Source organism: Sturnira hondurensis, unplaced genomic scaffold (genome assembly GCF_014824575.4).
Source record: "Sturnira hondurensis isolate 20B ecotype Veracruz unplaced genomic scaffold, ASM1482457v3 Scaffold0006496, whole genome shotgun sequence".
In the NCBI taxonomy this organism is placed as follows: Eukaryota; Metazoa; Chordata; class Mammalia; order Chiroptera; family Phyllostomidae; genus Sturnira; species Sturnira hondurensis.
Window position 1 is genome coordinate 9,077,906 of NW_028079127.1, and position 17,381 is coordinate 9,095,286.

Here is a 17,381-nt window from a genome sequence, read left to right on the forward strand (position 1 = left end):
TGACAGGTTGAAATTATTTTTTTTGTTATAGAATTTAAAAAACAGAACCCAAGTGATATATATGCAGATGTGGAAAAGAATTACTTTGCCAAAAGGGTGATGATTATCTCTACAACCTGTCAAGTTTCCTAGTCTTTCTTCTGAGAACAAGCTGCCTAATACAAAGTGATACATACTTATTTGCACGAGTTTGAAACACATACTAATATTTAATCAGAAAGAGTCAACCCTAAATTTATTTCACACTTTGGGGCTTAGGACTCTCCATTTCCCATTTTCAATCATGTGTAGTTAAACCTACACACTGCTCTTTTCTGTGAGGCATGGTTATGTCACTGCGAATGTGCTATTTAGGCATGGCTATTTAGCATTGTTTTTCTGAATCCAAAATAGAAAATCATGTTTTATTTTATAAAACCAAGAGTCACTTTCTTCATTTGAAATTCTATCATCTCTACAATGGGTAGGTAGTACACATAATGCTAATTTACATCACAGTACTGAAACTAAAAAAAAAAATCGCTGACTACTTTCCGTACTTTATTTAGAGTAGAATACTTTGGAGATAATTAACGTTGGGGAAGCAAAGCTTCTGAAATACAAATTACAGCACCTGTGACAGAGTCAGCTTTGTCGGCAACTCGCAGCCAAGGAAGCGGCAACTCCCACTCAGACTGCGAGACCTACAATGCCCAACATCAGCTTAGCAACCGCAAACCCATTGTCATCGTCAGGTGTTCTGAATAATTTTGTTGAAGAAATACAACCCGGAATAGCCCACCTGAATCCCAATTTTGACTCTGAACATGCCATATGAGGCATTTTCAATCAGTATCCAGGGACCTGGATTTAAATAAATCATTTCAGATTTGTCAGAATTATCTTTTATGATTTTGCAGCACTTAAATGAATACATTTAGGGACATCAAATTACAAAATATAAATTTGAATTTTTATTTTAGCGATTCTATAATAAAAAGTACTAAAATTAAAACNTATAAAACCAAGAGTCACTTTCTTCATTTGAAATTCTATCATCTCTACAATGGGTAGGTAGTACACATAATGCTAATTTACATCACAGTACTGAAACTAAAAAAAAAAAATCGCTGACTACTTTCCATACTTTATTTAGAGTAGAATACTTTGGAGATAATTAACGTTGGGGAAGCAAAGTTTCTGAAATACAAATTACAGCACCTGTGACAGAGTCAGCTTTGTCGGCAACTCGCAGCCAAGGAAGTGGCAACTCCCACTTACTCAGACTGCGAGACCTACAATGCCCAACATCAGCTTAGCAACCGCAAACCCATTGTCATCGTCAGGTGTTCTGAATAATTTTGTTGAAGAAATACAACCCGGAATAGCCCACCTGAATCCCAATTTTGACTCTGAACATGCCATATGAGGCATTTTCAATCAGTATCCAGGGACCTGGATTTAAATAAATCATTTCAGATTTGTTAGAATTATCTTTTATGATTTTGCAGCACTTAAATGAATACATTTAGGGACATCAAATTACAAAATATAAATTTGAATTTTTATTTTAGCGATTCTATAATAAAAAGTACTAAAATTAAAACTATTTGTTATCTATTTTGGTTTATGAACAGTACTGCTAGAATAACCCAAAATAGGGAACAAAGGAATACTACATGGACCTTGAAAGGTCGGATATATAACTACACAAATTTCTTCATAGACAGATCATGAAAATCCGACTGTTCATGAGATGAGTTGACTGGCCTAATATGGATCATCAACCCGATCTCTTAGTTCTACCCCCAGTTAAGAATTAAGTGCAAATTTACATTGCGAGCAGGCTGAAAGAGCAATGACCCAGGCTGAGGAAGCAACTTCAATTTCCCACTTCAGTATTCAGGGCAAAAGCATGCCTTCTTAGACTCCCTGCAGTCTCAGTGTTCCAGTATCATTGGAATTGAACCTAGGTCCACTCTTATTCCACCCCTCAAAAAGCCCCAAATGCTTTCGTTAGTTATTTTAGCCTTACTCTTGCACACACACACACAAAGGTAAAATTTTAAATTAAGGTAATTTTGCCTTGTCTTTGTAGGATTACAAAAAAAGTTTAAGAATAGTGAACATGATTTTTTTGATAATCAATCATTTATTCATTCATTCACTCCACAAAATGTATCATGCACTTTCATTTGCCAGGGAGCTTTCTGGGTGCTGGGGAAACAGTGGTGGGAAAGGGGTTACTGAGAACAACTGCAAATACTGGGATGTGATTTGTGGAGGAAGGCTTGTGACTGAAACTTCAGAAGTCTTGGTATGATAACCACTTGACAAAATGAAGTCAAACATTTGGTATAAGATTACATAAGATTTCAAGTTTCTTTCATATCTGCGATGAATATGAAAGCTAGACTTACAAATCTAAAAAGGAAATTTGTTTATCTCATGTGTAAGAAGGTCAACCAGCAGGAAATTTGACATGACAATATGAAGTAGGAGAATGTTTTAATATTAACCATTAAAAGAATTGGGGATTTTTTACACAAACTTTTTTATTAGTAGCAGAATTCTCGAAAAGAATAAAGCAAAAGATAACCACTAAGGTACTCTTAGGGACATAACCCAAGATGTTAACTGATTAAAAGTGAAAAGCATATTAAGCAAAACTGTATTCTCACACATAAGTTAAGGCTAGATGGCTTCTGGGATCCTGAGCATTCAGACAACATGCCACAGAGGAAAAAAACAGAGTTTCTTCCTGAGAATATCTTTTTTAAAGTTTCAAGAAAACGTCCCTTCAGATGCTGCATCACACTCCCCATGTTTCCCATCTGTCCGAATCGCATCGTGCGCTCCAGCCAAAATCTGTTTGGGAAGCATTAGGGAGAACCGTGTCGGGCCAACACAAGGCAGGACCCTGTCCTGTGAAGTATGCGGCTGTATAGAAGAGGGTGAGAACCTGAACAAAATCAGAACTGGTTAATAAGAAAGAAGAGGCGACTAGGTTCTGGGTGGACCCCCAACACTTTTGTCCAAGGAGACAGGAGATGCAAGTCCGGGCCTCAGTGATGATGAGAGGCAGGGTCCCTTCTACTTAGAAGACTAGTCTGGGAAATGCCAGGTATATTCAGGCATTGATTTTTCTGGCTATGTGACAAGAAGGTTGAAGCAAGGGTGTGAAATATTGTTTCTTTCTGTTAAGAATAAAAGCACCTCAGAAAATTTGTAGTGGGCATATTTCACTCTTTTGGCTTCCCAGCACTTAAACACCGCTTTTCTATGGGGGCAATAACTCACCATGGAATCGTGCAGGAAAGTGAGAGTTCTGCTTCCCACTTGAAATGGAAGGCATCAAAATTCTAAATACTCCCTCTCTAATCTCCCTAGCTAAAGCTCGGACATGTCCCCTGGCCTCAGAGAAGTCCATACTTCACCCCAGAACTATGGGTCCTACAGGATCCAAGAAACGAGAATAGTTGAAAGATTATTCCCGGTGATTTTGACAACTAGATTACAGAAGCAACCAGCCACACTAATAGCAGCAACCGACCCAGCCAGCCCTGCACATGAACTTGGCTAGGTTTCTTAAGTTCTGAGTCTTCCTCCATTCCTGCTGTCTGTTTTCTAGGCCTGATCCTTGAGCCTTCCCGATGATTCCAACCTCCATCCTGCCAATAAATTCCTTTTTGCTTAATTTGGTGGGAGTTTACTTTTGTGGCATGCCAACCCAAACCTGACTTACACAACACTAATGGGAGATATACACAAAATAAATAGACATTTTGTACTTTATTAAACCCCAGGAAGAAAAACAGAAATTATTTCTCATAACTTACACAAAATGAAAAATGAAGAACACCCAGTTCTGTTTGGTAAATCTATTAATCTTTTAATGTGTTATTAACTTAACAGTACGAATTAGGGGAAAGAAGTAGATTCTCAAATTTAAAAAAAAAAAAGAGCCAGACAAGAAGGGTGGAGAAAAAGGTATGAAAGTTCCATGGACAGAAGTGCTCATGAGTAACAACATCAACAAAAAAGAAACCATGCCAAATTTTGTCTTAAAGCAAGTATAAAGGACACATGGAAAAAAACAAGGGGGGTGTGTGGAAATGGGAGGGAGGTGGGGGGGGTTGGGGGTGGGCTGGGATGGGAGAAAAAGGCAGAAAACTGTACTTGAACAACAATTAAAATTAAAATGTAAATAAATAAGAAAGCTGCCAGCATAGGTGTTTTAAACAGAGAAATATAAACTCTAAAATTAAAAATTTGTGCATATATGAATTTGGTAAGGTGAACTTGAAAGGCTTCATGGACAACAACAATAGCAGATTAAAAGCTGCCAGGTCACAGCAATGTCACATGAGAATTGGACGGAACCCGTTCATAGCCTGGTCCGTGCACTTCGGGGGGCATTTCCTCTTTCCCTGACCCTGAGAAGCAGATGTGAGGACACTAAAAAATGACAGACAAACAACTAAAACACAAGAAAGCTAAACTGCAGAGCAAGATATTATTTTGCTTAATACTTGAAGACTTTTTGGAGATGATATGATTAAGTAAAAATGTGTAGCAAAACATTGAAAAAAGCATTATGCAAAATAAAATAATCTTTCTATTTTCATTCTATTATATAAGAACCAAGGTTAAAAAAATATAAATAGCCATTTAACACTTATTATTAAATTATAACGAATTTCCAAAGAGGACACCCAGTAAAATAGGAACCATTGATCAATTTTTTGAGGTTTACCAGTTTCTGCACACCAGACACAATAATAAATGAAGTGGAATTTAGAAAAGAAAGTTATTTGAATACATGGAACAAAAATAGTTGAAAATTCAACTATATATATCATTGTTTTATGCCATTGTGATTTTCAGTTTTTAAATGTTTAACTAAATTTACTTTTAAAAGTAGCTTACTTAGATATAGGAGTATACAGATATTTCTCTGGGAACAAAAAGGTATTTTAGATGTTTTAAAAATCCATTATTCCATCTACACAGTGTATATTTGGTAAAATCAGTAGATTTTCTTAAGGGGTTGCAAAATACACCAGATAATCAATATTTTTAAGTCAAAACAATCTGCAAGCACATGAAAGATTTTTTATTTGTCTTAAGTTATAGACTGTGGCATATTCTCACATCAGTTTATCTTTTTTTACATATCTCTTATTTAGTAATCACAGATCTTGCCATCAATGCCGCAACACACAGGAACATCACCCATCACAAGTTGTGATATTGCCGCTGTTGAATTTGTACTCCACTCTGGAACAACCTGACAGGGCCCTACACTCGTCAGTGAAATACTGTGAATGCAAGTCTACAGGGGTGTCCTGGGTACTAAAATATCCCCACCTCTCACTTCTGCTGCCAGCTTGAAATATTCCTGAGACATAAAATAAATCTATTGGTGAAACTGAAGCTTGCGAATTGCTTTTTTCAAATGCTCTGGTAAAGGGGCTTTGACCACAACAAGCTCACAAAAGTGATAAATTCTATCCTGGCTGGTAAAATACACTGCTTTTTGTAAATCACAATGCCGGCTGACTATAGGTCATGGACATGGCGTTCCCCAGGTCCACTCCTTTTCTCCTCAACCCCCGGTGTTAATGACTATTGATTGGAGAAGAAAATGCAACTCAGTTGAGAAAGAAGTGGTGTGTTGAAGCAGAAATACTAAAGAATTCAGGCTGACCCTTACCAGCCATGTGATCTTGGGTAAAGGATCTATTTTTCCTAAACCTTAATTTCTTCAACTGGAAAAAGTAGGGAATAGTGCACTTGAGAAGGATGTGCACAGAAAATGACATAAAACAAATGAAGCACTTAGAAAAATATCTGCCACACAAAGAACAAAAAAAACCTAGTTATTTTAAGAGTAGGCTCAAGGGGAGAAAAAGTCTAGAGTAAATACCTTCATCTTCAACCTTACCTTCAAGAGAAGCCAAATTTTTCCAAAGGCCCAAGGAAGGGAAAGTTTATGAACTAAGTTGGAAGAAAGTGCTTGGAGGAAAAAAATTACACTTTTTTTGAAAAGTAAAAATGCAAGAAATTAATTAGAACTAACCTGTCTTCAGACTTGAGGAAATCCTAGAAAACTTACCCCACCCAAGTTTGGAAATGGGGAAGACATGGAGGGCTCTGCAAGTGGTGGGGTGTAGCAGCCTGCTTTTCAGGGAGACCTGGTGGGATGGGGCACTGTTGCCCATGAAACGGGGACACTAATTAGACTCCCCAGCACAAAATAGCCAAACCTGATTTGATAATAGTGAAGCAGAGACACTAATCTTCAGGCAACTCAGACAAGATAAATACTAAACACTCAAGCAATGCGCAATACCTCACTTCTTCCCCACCCACTCAGCAGCCCCTCCCTAAACCCAATGTGACTGCATGTCCACGTGGGTGAGAACAGAGGGCTCTTTACCCTATGTTCTGGGCTGAAAAGGTTCCCTGGAAGATTGTCATTTAAAGGACATGACATGACGAGAAATCAATACTGGCAGGTTAAATTTCCCATATGCTTAGGAACATATGGGATTTATTTTATTCAGTGTTAAGAATCATATATATACTTGCTAGCGTATTATTTACTATTAATATTAATGGCAAGTATTTGTCTTTCAGCTCCTTTTTGTCTTTATTTTTCTGATTATTCAGCTTATATTTTATAGTTCATCTTAATCAATTCCTAGCAAATAGTCTCTTTTCCTTTGCAGCTCTGGCCTGGGATTATAGCAGCTGGCAAAAAATCCTGATCCCGGATGAATCCCAGTATTTGCCTTCTCCAGACCTGAACTCATGCAGCTAAGCATTGCAGGAGAAAATAATGCAATGGAGTAGTTTAGTTTTATTATAACTTTATAATCAGCAAACTCACATGGGCACTCAGTACTGCCATGCCTTCCTATGTGTCCTAACCCTCAATCCTCAAACCTCTCTGCTACCCAGCATCACCTCACTTTCAGCTACTGACCTTGCCTCAAAAAATACTGAAAAAATAGAACTCAGCAGAAAGTAATTTCCTCATTCCCCCATTTATAAACCTCCAAATTAACTGGAAGTATATCTCTTATTAAAAACCAGTCCTTGTACCTTCTCAAAGACCAATGACCCGGTTATGTCTTACTTCCTCCCCAGTTATCAAACACTTCCTCTCTTGGCTCCTTCTCCTGCAACCTAAAACTAGTGCAAATGTGTCCCATCTTTAAAAACAAAACAAAACAGAAGCTTTCCTTGGCTCTTATCTCCCTCTAACTACCTCCTCTGTTTTCCTGATCCTCTTCCTTGGCCAATTTCTTTAAATTTTAAATTATATTCTACACACACTCACCCTCTTAGACATTTCCCACTCATTCTTCCACTGAAATCAATAAATTTTCAAGCAGCCAACAGAACACTTTCAAGTCTTTATTGTGCTCCATCTCTCAGCTGCTTCTAACATCATCAATCATTTTCTTATTCTTTAAGTAAGCTTTTTTCTTGACATGAATGATACCACACCCTTGGTATTCTGTCTGCCACTCCAGCTGTCCCAAATCAGTTTCTTTCACTGGTCCCTCCTATTCTCTCAAACTCCATCTGTTATGGTTTTTTGGGACTTGGTCAGGCCCTCAACCCAGACATCTCAATCATTCTTGAGTACATTTTCTTCCTCCCCTCTCACACCACACTCTTCATCAAATCTACCCTTGGCTCCACTTAATTCTACCTTCAAAACGTTTTAAATCCACCCATGTTTCTCTTTTTTTCCAATTTTTTTATTTAATTATTTTTCAAGTACAGTTTTCTGTGTATTACTCCCATCCCATCCCACCCCCCACCCTCCCCCCTCCCTCCCATTTCCACCCTTCTCAGTTGTCCATGTATCCTTTATATAGGTTCCGCTAAATCTCACCCATGTTTCTGTACGCATACTGACTAAGCCTTCATCATCTCTCATCTGAATATTAAAGTATCTTCCGAATTTTATTATCTGATTCTACTACAGGTATCCTGTGTGCCCCAATCCCAATGTATTATTACAAGGAGCCAGGATAGTGCTTTATAAATACATACAACCATGTCATATTCCAGTTTAAAACTTTAATAACATTCCACTGTACTCAATAAAACCCATCCTCCTTACACAAGGCTTCTTCAGTACTCCTTGATTAGCCCGTCTCCTCTCCTACCTTCTCCCTTGTCCTCACTAACTCTATTTATCCACACCAGTTTCCTTATTTGCCTTGAAAATGCTCCATTCTTTGCTCTAGCCCTTTGTGCAAGTCTTCCTTCCATGCTCCACTTCTCACCCAGCTCTTTCTCATGCGTCAGACCTCACAACACATACTTCTCAAGAGAGATGACCTAAACCCCCAACTACAGTTACCCTGCCCACCCATCTAAATGTTCTCTCAGAGCATCCTATTTTTTTCTTTTAGCATTTGTCATATTTAAAGAATATGTATGTAGATGCTTTTTCCTATTTGGTGTCAAATTTGTCCTATAATATGACTCATGAGATCAGGGCTCATATTTGCTGTGTGCAGAATGCTTGGTATGGACATTCATGGCGTTGAACACAGATTAGGTATGTAGTAGCTATATGTGGAATACTTGAGTCGCTGAACATGTCTCATGGGTGGGCCATGTGGCCTGCAGACGTAAAATTCAGCAGAGCTACGGTAAGAGGAAAATCACTATTTTGGTTTATTAGGACAAAGCACTAAAAAAGATTTCAACACTAAAATGAGCTATTATTTTTCAGAAAAACACAATCTGTAAAATAATCATATGGAGAAAACTTGAGCAAAAGAATAAAGGTAAATACAGGAGACTGGCTGTAAAAAAGAAATGAGACACAGTGTAAACACACTGACATCAGCACTTTTTTTGTGAATAAAAAAAACGGAGTGCTCTCTTCCATACACGGAAACACAGAGGTAGATCTAAATATAGTTTTGAACACACTTGAGCCTTTTGCAAGACCAGTTCCAAATATACAACTTAAGATAGAGCTTTACAACACTTCTGTTACACAACTAATTTACTATGTGGTTTTTATTAATAATTTTGACATTTAGCTATCACAGGAAAAAAGAATTTGTAAGAAATGTGTCTTGGTACATTATTTTTGTCTTATAAACATTTATACCAAGTTATGAAAATGAATAAAACTTCAATTTTAAATGGGTAAAACATGAATAAATATCTCAGAAAAGTATAAGCAAAAATGGAAGGTAACATATGAAAATATTTCAACCTCATTTTAATGAAAATGTATACACTGAAATAGCAGGGTAATTTTTAGTTAGTAAATTAGTAAATTTACTTTTAAAATTTGTTAGTTTCAATGTTGTTTGCTTCGTATACTATAAAAAAAGAACTTTTAAGTTTTATTTCTACCACTAAATATTGGTTTAACATTTTAGAAGAGAAATTGATAATATGCTTCCAGAAATGTATATGAAGAGACAATCAAAATATAATGAGAAAGTCTATCATTTAAAGATCATTATAATGGTTTTTAAACAAAAGTTAAAAGACATTCTGGGTCTTCACAAACAAGGAAAAAATTAAATATATTAAAGTACATCTATGTGATTTTTTTCCTCACCCCAAACCATTTTTCATTGCTTTTAGAGAGAGAGAAACACCTATGTGAGAAAGAAACTCAATTAGTTGCCTTTTCTTATGTAGCCAAACTTGGGATTGAACATGCAATCTGGGTATGTGCTCTGCCTGGGAATCCAACCTGCTACCTTTCAGTCTATGAAATGATGTTCCAACCAACTGATCTACCTCACTCACATCAAATTATGGAATAAAATTATCAAGCAACTATGGAACTACGAGTAACAAGGGGGGAAAATTCTCTCAACCTAGAAAGTTTGTGTATGTCAAAACTTATAATATTGCCAACTATGTAATTCTGTGCTATTATATGAATGTTCTGAAAAAAGAACATAAAAGAGGTGAAAAATAAATTAAAAAAGAAAAATGCTGATGTGGGAGCTAAATCAGTTAGGAAAAATGCCTCCAAAGCAAGTTTATTGTACTTCTTCTGAACTAGCAATCTAACCGAGTGGGAGTGTCTGCAAACAATGAGAGACACTTTGCTGACAGGTGTACCCACCTGTATGTGTGCTGAAAGATCAGTGTGTGTTTACACACACAAACATACAACATCAGCTAATGCATTTAATGATTTCACAGATACATTTTAAATAAAGCTAACAAAAGCGTCATTTAACAGTACCAACTCTATTAGCTAAAATGTGTATCTTGAGCCCTGAACAAACAGGTAACAGAAAACCAGAATATATAAATTTACAAAGTCTCCCATGAGATGGGTAAATGCCTGCAGAATGACCAAATAGAGATACATATCTTTAAGAATAAAAACTTTTTAGCCCTGGCTGGTAGAGCTCAGTGGATTGAGTGCCAGCCTCTGAATCAAAGGGTTGTCAGTTCGATTCCCAGTCTGAGGCACATGCCCGGATTGCAAGTCAGGTCCCCGTTGAGGGTACATAGGAGACAACCACACATTGATGTTTCTCTCCCTTTCTTTTTTCCTCCCTTCTCCTCTCTAAAAAATAAATAAATAAAATCATTTTTTTTAAAAAAGAATAAAGACTTTTTAGTTAATGCTATATAGTCTGAGTAGTCAGTTAACAATTCAAAGGCAAAATGACAAGGATTCAATCTGTGGATGTATATACTCCAATCAATCAAAACTGATGAATAAAAGTAATTTCTCTGATTCAGAAATGTGAATAGTTTCTTGTTTAATATTTATAAGTACTTGTTTTTTATTAGAGATAACATTCTTAATTATCAAATCCATGAACTCTTGTCTTAAAATTAGTACTTTTCCCTCTATAACACGCTCATTAAAGTTAGCTCTGTAGCTAGGTTTTAAATGAAGTAAATGCTAATTATGTCAAATATAATTCTCATATGGTATTGAGCAATTACGGCAAATTATTCTGCAGTATTAACCTTTTCTACCTACAGCACATCTAAAACTGCACAGTGATTTAAGTGAAACATGGGGAAATTTGAGCAAAAACTGCCTACGGTCATTCATTTTAGATTAAGCATGATTCTGCTACCATCTGGATGAAAACAATACTATCTCTTCAGAAGGGAAATTAACTTTGACACACTATCTTTGTTTCCTCTTTGATTTTCTGACTTTTCATTTATCTGGAAACTTCCATGCAAGTGAGCAAACACTCTCTCACAAATGTAAGCCAGAAGTTATCAAATAAAAATCCTGTGTACACATGTTAACATATAACTTCTCATTGGAACACAAGTTATTGAATATGTTGTTGCTACTAATAACCCCTACGGCTTTGTGTGTCATTACCTTCAGGCTATGGAATTTTATGAGCACAAACCAATAATAATGATATTTCCCTTTTGCTTTTTATCCACACCTCATTGCCTTACATTGATTTGCATAAGCAATTTCCACTCTGATAATTGGAGCCAAACATCTTGTTGTAGGTTACCTTATGGAAAAGAGCAGTCAAATACTAATCAAGAGAAATCTTTCTTTATTCAACCATATTTTAGATGATATTGAATTACCCCCATTGGTTGAGCAGGAAGGTGACTTATTTTCTGACATGGATTTCAGGACTTGAGTTTCTATCAAGCCTAACAATGATCTTCCTTCATAATTTCAGTTCCCTGGTGTTGAGTCAGAACAACATGAATAATGGTACTGAAAGACTCAAATCATTATGGCAATATTGTTTTATTTGAAAAGAAAAAGCAATAGTACTATGTACTAATTGTTTTAATAGCTGCTGAGCTTCTTAATATATTTCAGAGATTTCATGTAGCTTTATTCTTTTATTTCCAGGAAATCAAAGAAAAATGTAACTAGGAAGATAAAAACAAGTAAAAATGAAATAGAAAGGTCAAAGGCATGTACAAAATTCTCCCTAAAAGAGTCACTACATGAATTACTTTAAAATTAAGCTTATAATAGTTATGTAGAATGAGAATTTGAGCAAAAGGAACTTAAATTATATAAAACACATAGATTCTGGTTATGGATCATATGCATAAGCATTGCTACATATGGGTGTAATTTTTTAAAGTATATGCACTTAAAAAATAGGAGTCCTCAGATGTGCAAGGTGTGAGAATTGTTGAAAGATGCTTTGGAATGAACAGTTTTTATTGAAGGAGGAATTTAGAGGAAGCACTTACTCATGCAAGCAAGGGAGATTTCAAAGGGATGTACAAAATAACCAAGAACTTCTAAAGACAGAAAAAATATAAGAAGGGCAAATTTGCAGTATATTTCTACTCTGGGAACCATATAGGAAATGAAAGTCAATAGTCAATAACAACATTGGGCATTCAAAATTGCCCAAGTGGAAAAGAGAATGGAAATGAGGTTTCACTGCGTGTACTCCACCCCAGTGCCCTGTCAGGAAGGAATCTACTTACACTTGGGACGTTATAATAAGCAAATCACATTCAAATGGTGTGTAATTAAACAGATGTGGAGCCCTCACCCCTCCCAAGTGATCTTGCCATTTGTTTTGTTTTGTTTTGTTTTGTTTTTCAGGATGACCCGGGAAGGAATTTGGAGATATTTATGCCACAGACAAATAGGAAGTGATAAACCTAAGAATTACATAATGTATAAAAAGGGTACCTTGAGCCTGTATACAAGTGGGAGTTAAAGGTAACTGCTGAGCTGCCTATTGCATGACACACTGACTCTAAGTCCCTACAGGTAACGCATCATGCATTTGTTTTCTTAGTCATCTTTACTCACTGGAATAATCGCCAGGAGAAAATCCTGGACTAGGAAAAACATATAATCTTGCTCTCCAAATGCCCTATGTATAACTGGCCTTAAATGAAAAGCAACTTAGGTAAACTGCTCCTTAGATTTTTCTCCCTGTGTTCGTCATATTCCACCAGGATCTGATCTCCTGGAGGCGAGGAAAGTAGAATGAGGAGCCAACACTTACAATTATACAAACCAAGTCTTTGAAATTCTTAATTAAAAAAAAATAAACATAAAACATAATAGTTATTCACAATGGTAAGTTCCCCTATTTTTTCTTCTTTGGTTCCATATTTTAGAAGAGTAATAACTTTAGAAGTTTAAAAATTGAAGACATATTACTGGTGCTTATTCATCGTGACACTACTAAATTGATTCATTCATTTAGAGTAAACTGGGATTATAGACCACAGGCAACTGAAGAGCAGTTAGAAAATAAGTGAATTATGGTCATTGATTGTTTGATTTTCTCAACTTTTCCCATCATAAATTCTTTCAAAACTACTAAAATCAGTTGAAAATGCCTGCTCTGGCTACAGAAGTATTGTGTGGTCTTAATAAAAATATCAAGGAAGAGACAAATAAAGGCATTCATATATTTTAAATCTCAACCATGTTAATATGACAACCTATAAAAATAACACAATTTAATCAACAGAACAAAGAAATTGATAGATTGAGTGTATCAGATTGCTTGTCCACCATTTCTGCTGCATTCTACACTCTCGTGCATTAAATAGGCTGCAAGTTTCATTTACGGGAATCCTTTGATAGTTAGGTTGATGCTTAAGTTCTGCATGAAAAGCCACATAGAACTATGGAAAGCATGACAAAAGAAGGAGTCATCATTGTTCAGGTAACAATGAGCAGGAACGTAGCCTTTGGCAGAGACCAGGGTAAACCATCACCATCTAATGGCCCCCAGCTGTCCTGCAGAGAACTGATGGACATCAGTTCCCTATGATATTTAAATTCCTTGATTTTTCTCAAGTGTAGCAATGATTTTCTTCACTTTGACTTCTCTAGTCCTCCCAAGTATTTTTTTTCTTTATTTTTATTGTTGTTCAAGTTCAGTTGTCTCCATTTTCCCCTCACCACTCCTCCCCCAGCCCAGCCATCCCCACTTCCCACACTCAATTCCACCCCTCTTTGGCTTTGTCCGTGTGTCCCTTATACATGTTCCTTGACACCTTTCTGCTTGATATAACTGGAGTGGTTTTTGATTGGTCTACTGTGTTACATACCCAGAAGTGGTATATTTCAGGAAACGGACCTTCAAAAATGGAAGTCTACAATTGTTTACCTGTCTGGATTAGATTTAAATGAGGCAATAGCATTGATAATGGGTAACAAAATCCTGGCACTCTTTGGTTTTCAAGGCCAAGACAGATTATTAAATTATTGTTTATAGCTGCCTAAATTGAAGAATAGGTTTTGGGAAAACAAATTAGTGTTTCCATGGAACATTACAGGAGAATGGAGAATTATAAAATCTATAATAAGAATGGTTATTGCTGACTAGGCTGGAGAGATTACCAAAAGAAAACTATAATCTCAGTGCTTTAAATTCTCAGCTGAAGGTATCATTAGGGAATCAGAGATTTTCTCATGTATTGTCTCCTGTATCTTATTGAGCCTCAGAATCAATATAACTGAAAAGTGAGATAAGGTGTGAAATTCTGAGTAGTAAAATCACAACTTCAATAAATGTCATGGTTTATTCCTTAGAGCATTGATTCAGAATTGTGGGACACTGAGAATTGGAATGGGGACATTTAGGTCTAAATTCCACTGAGTTTTCATTGCTTTCTCTTCCTCTCTCTGAAAAAGTCAGTTACCCCTCATTTAAAGCCCCTGTGGGGGTGACTTATAAGTGTCGACTTATAAGGGGAGACCAGTTCTCCTCCAGCCCCACCTCCAACCACTGCAATGCAGTCAGACCCACAGGCAGAGTCAATTTCAGCAGATTTCAGGAACACAAACAGAAATTCTGACCTTAGTAAAGACAACATATTGTACATACTGAAAATCACCATGAAACATCAAAAAGTAAGTCCTTAGAAAATGTCATAGAAAATAACCATCAGGGGTGTCCAACCTTTTGGCGTCTCTGGGTCACACTGGAAGAAGAGTTGTCATCTTGGGCTACACACTAAATACACAAACACTAATGAAAGCTGATGAGCAAAACAGAGGATTTAAGTAAATACACAATTTTGTATTAGGTCTCATTTTTAGCCATCCTGGGCTGCATACCACCCACCCAGGGTGGATGGACACCCCTGAGTGTAAAGTATACAGAGCAACGTATGGAAGTGTAACAAAATAAGAATGGTCACTAAAAAGCAAAGTAAATATAAATTGTTTCTTAAAACTGACAAGAGAAACATATTACCAGCAAAAACTCCCAGTTACAACAAGTACTGGTTTGGTTGGACTAGTTTTAGTGCTATAGATGACCCTCGAACAATGCAGTGGTTAGGGGACACCAACTCCCTTGTAATCATAATCTACATCTAACTTTTGACTCCCCCAGAACTTTGTCATCCCTCAGTAACTGTGGGGGTGGCGCCAGGACCCCCTGAATACCAAACTCTACAGATGCAGTCCCCTGTATATGGTACCTAAATAGATCAATGCGTACAGTCAACCCTATGGATCTGGGACTATGAATCATGGATCAAAAACAACACAGGTATTTATTTATTTTTAATATGCATATAAACAGATGTCCACAGGTCAAACCATGTTGTTCAAGGGTCAGCTATTGCACATTGGATGCCATATAGCCTTAATATTCAATGATCAACTGAAGATTCAAGAACAAGGAGTTATCCCCTTTTGCACATTTAGGCTTCAAGCTTTCTCATTAAATTAAAACAGCTTTCAAAAATTGAAGTATCAAACCCAAATGATCTAACTAGTAAAATGCATTAAATAAATCTTAGATTCAGAGAGTCTAAAAGGTGAAAAAAAATCTTAGGAAGTATTTAATCCAACTATTGCATTTTATAATTATAAAGTAAGAGGTCAAGAAAGGTTCATGAAAAATCTGCCATTAATTAGAAACAGAAATTAGAATTACTTCTCCCCACTCATTCCATGGCCTCGTGCTTCCCACAATATGCCCGTTATTATTTTGTGAAATGGGTTAATTAGTAGAAATGAACAGTTTTCAAAAATGTAAACATGTCTATGTTTTTAAAAAAGCATTATTTACAAGTGGCATAAAAAGTCAAACAAAGATTCAAGGTTGGTAGGCTCTATGCTTTACTGTCAATTTATATATCAAACTGGAAGCTCACTTATTGCTGGTATCTGGGATAAAACTTCTATGTATGTATATACTATTTCTAAAACAATGTTTTGATAGCCCTGGCCAGTGTGGCTCAGTTAGGTGGAGCATCCTCCCATGCACCAAAATGATGCTGGTTCAATCCCCAGTCAGGGCACCTACCTAGGCTGTGGGTTTGATTCCCAGTCAGGGCCTGTATGGGAGGCACCTGATAGATGTATCTGTCTCACATTGATGTCTTCCCCCCAGCTCCATCATAAAATTAATAAACATGCCCTCAGATGAGGATTTACATAAACTAAATTAAATATTAAAATGTTTTGAGGCTGTTTGTTTTTTAATTTAATCTTTACTGTATTTTTTCTGTTACCGTTTAGTCCCCTTATATCAACCCCCAGCAATCACCACACTGTTGTCCATGGCCGTGCATCCCTTTTCCTTTTTGCTCAATCCCTCCACCTTTTAATCTGCCCCCCTGCCAGCTGTCATCTGCCCTCCATCTATGAGTTGGTCTCTGTTTTGCTTGTTAGTTCAGTTCATTCATTAGATTCCACATGTGAGTGAAATCACACGATATTTGTCTTTCTCTGACTGGCACAATCCACTTAGCATAATGTTCTCCAGGGCCATCCATACTGTCACAAAGGGTAAAATTTTCTTCTTTTTTCACATCCCAGTAGTATTCCACTGTATAAATGTTCCATAGTTGTTTTATCCACTTACCCACTGATGGGCACATGGGCTGCTTCCATATCTTGGTGATTGTAAATAATGTTGCAATGAACAGGGGTGCATGTGGTCATTCAAATTAGTGTTTTAGGTTTCTTTGGATATATTTCCGGAAGTGGGACTGCTGGGTTCAAAGGCAGATCCACTTTTAATTTTTTGAGGCATCTCCACACTGCTTTGCACAGTGGCTGTACCAACCTGCATTCCCACCAACAGCACAAGAGTGTTCCCCTTTCTCCACGTCCTCCTCGCCAGCTCTTGTTGTTGATTTATGATGACAGCTATTCTGACAAGTGTGAGATGATATTTCACTGTCATTTTAATTTGCATTTCTTTGATGATTAGTGGTGTCAAGAATCTTCCCATGTGTCTACTGGCCATGTGTATGTCCTCTTTGGAGAAGTGTCTATTCAGTCTTTTGCTCATCTTTTAATTGGGTTGTTTGGTTTTTTGGTGTTAAGTTTTATAAGTCCTGTATAAATTTTGGGTATTAACCCCTTATCAAATGTATCGGCAAATATATTCTCCCATTCTGTGGGCTGTCTTTTTATTTGGTGGATG

General features: G+C 36.7%; 1 protein-coding gene across 1 annotated transcript in view; it reads right to left on the reverse strand.

The window, feature by feature from the left end:
* The window catches only part of TRHDE (thyrotropin releasing hormone degrading enzyme), a 389,993-nt gene that overhangs the window by 87,089 nt on the left and 285,523 nt on the right, over window positions 1-17,381 (reverse strand). The gene's annotated exons all lie outside the window — the stretch shown is intronic.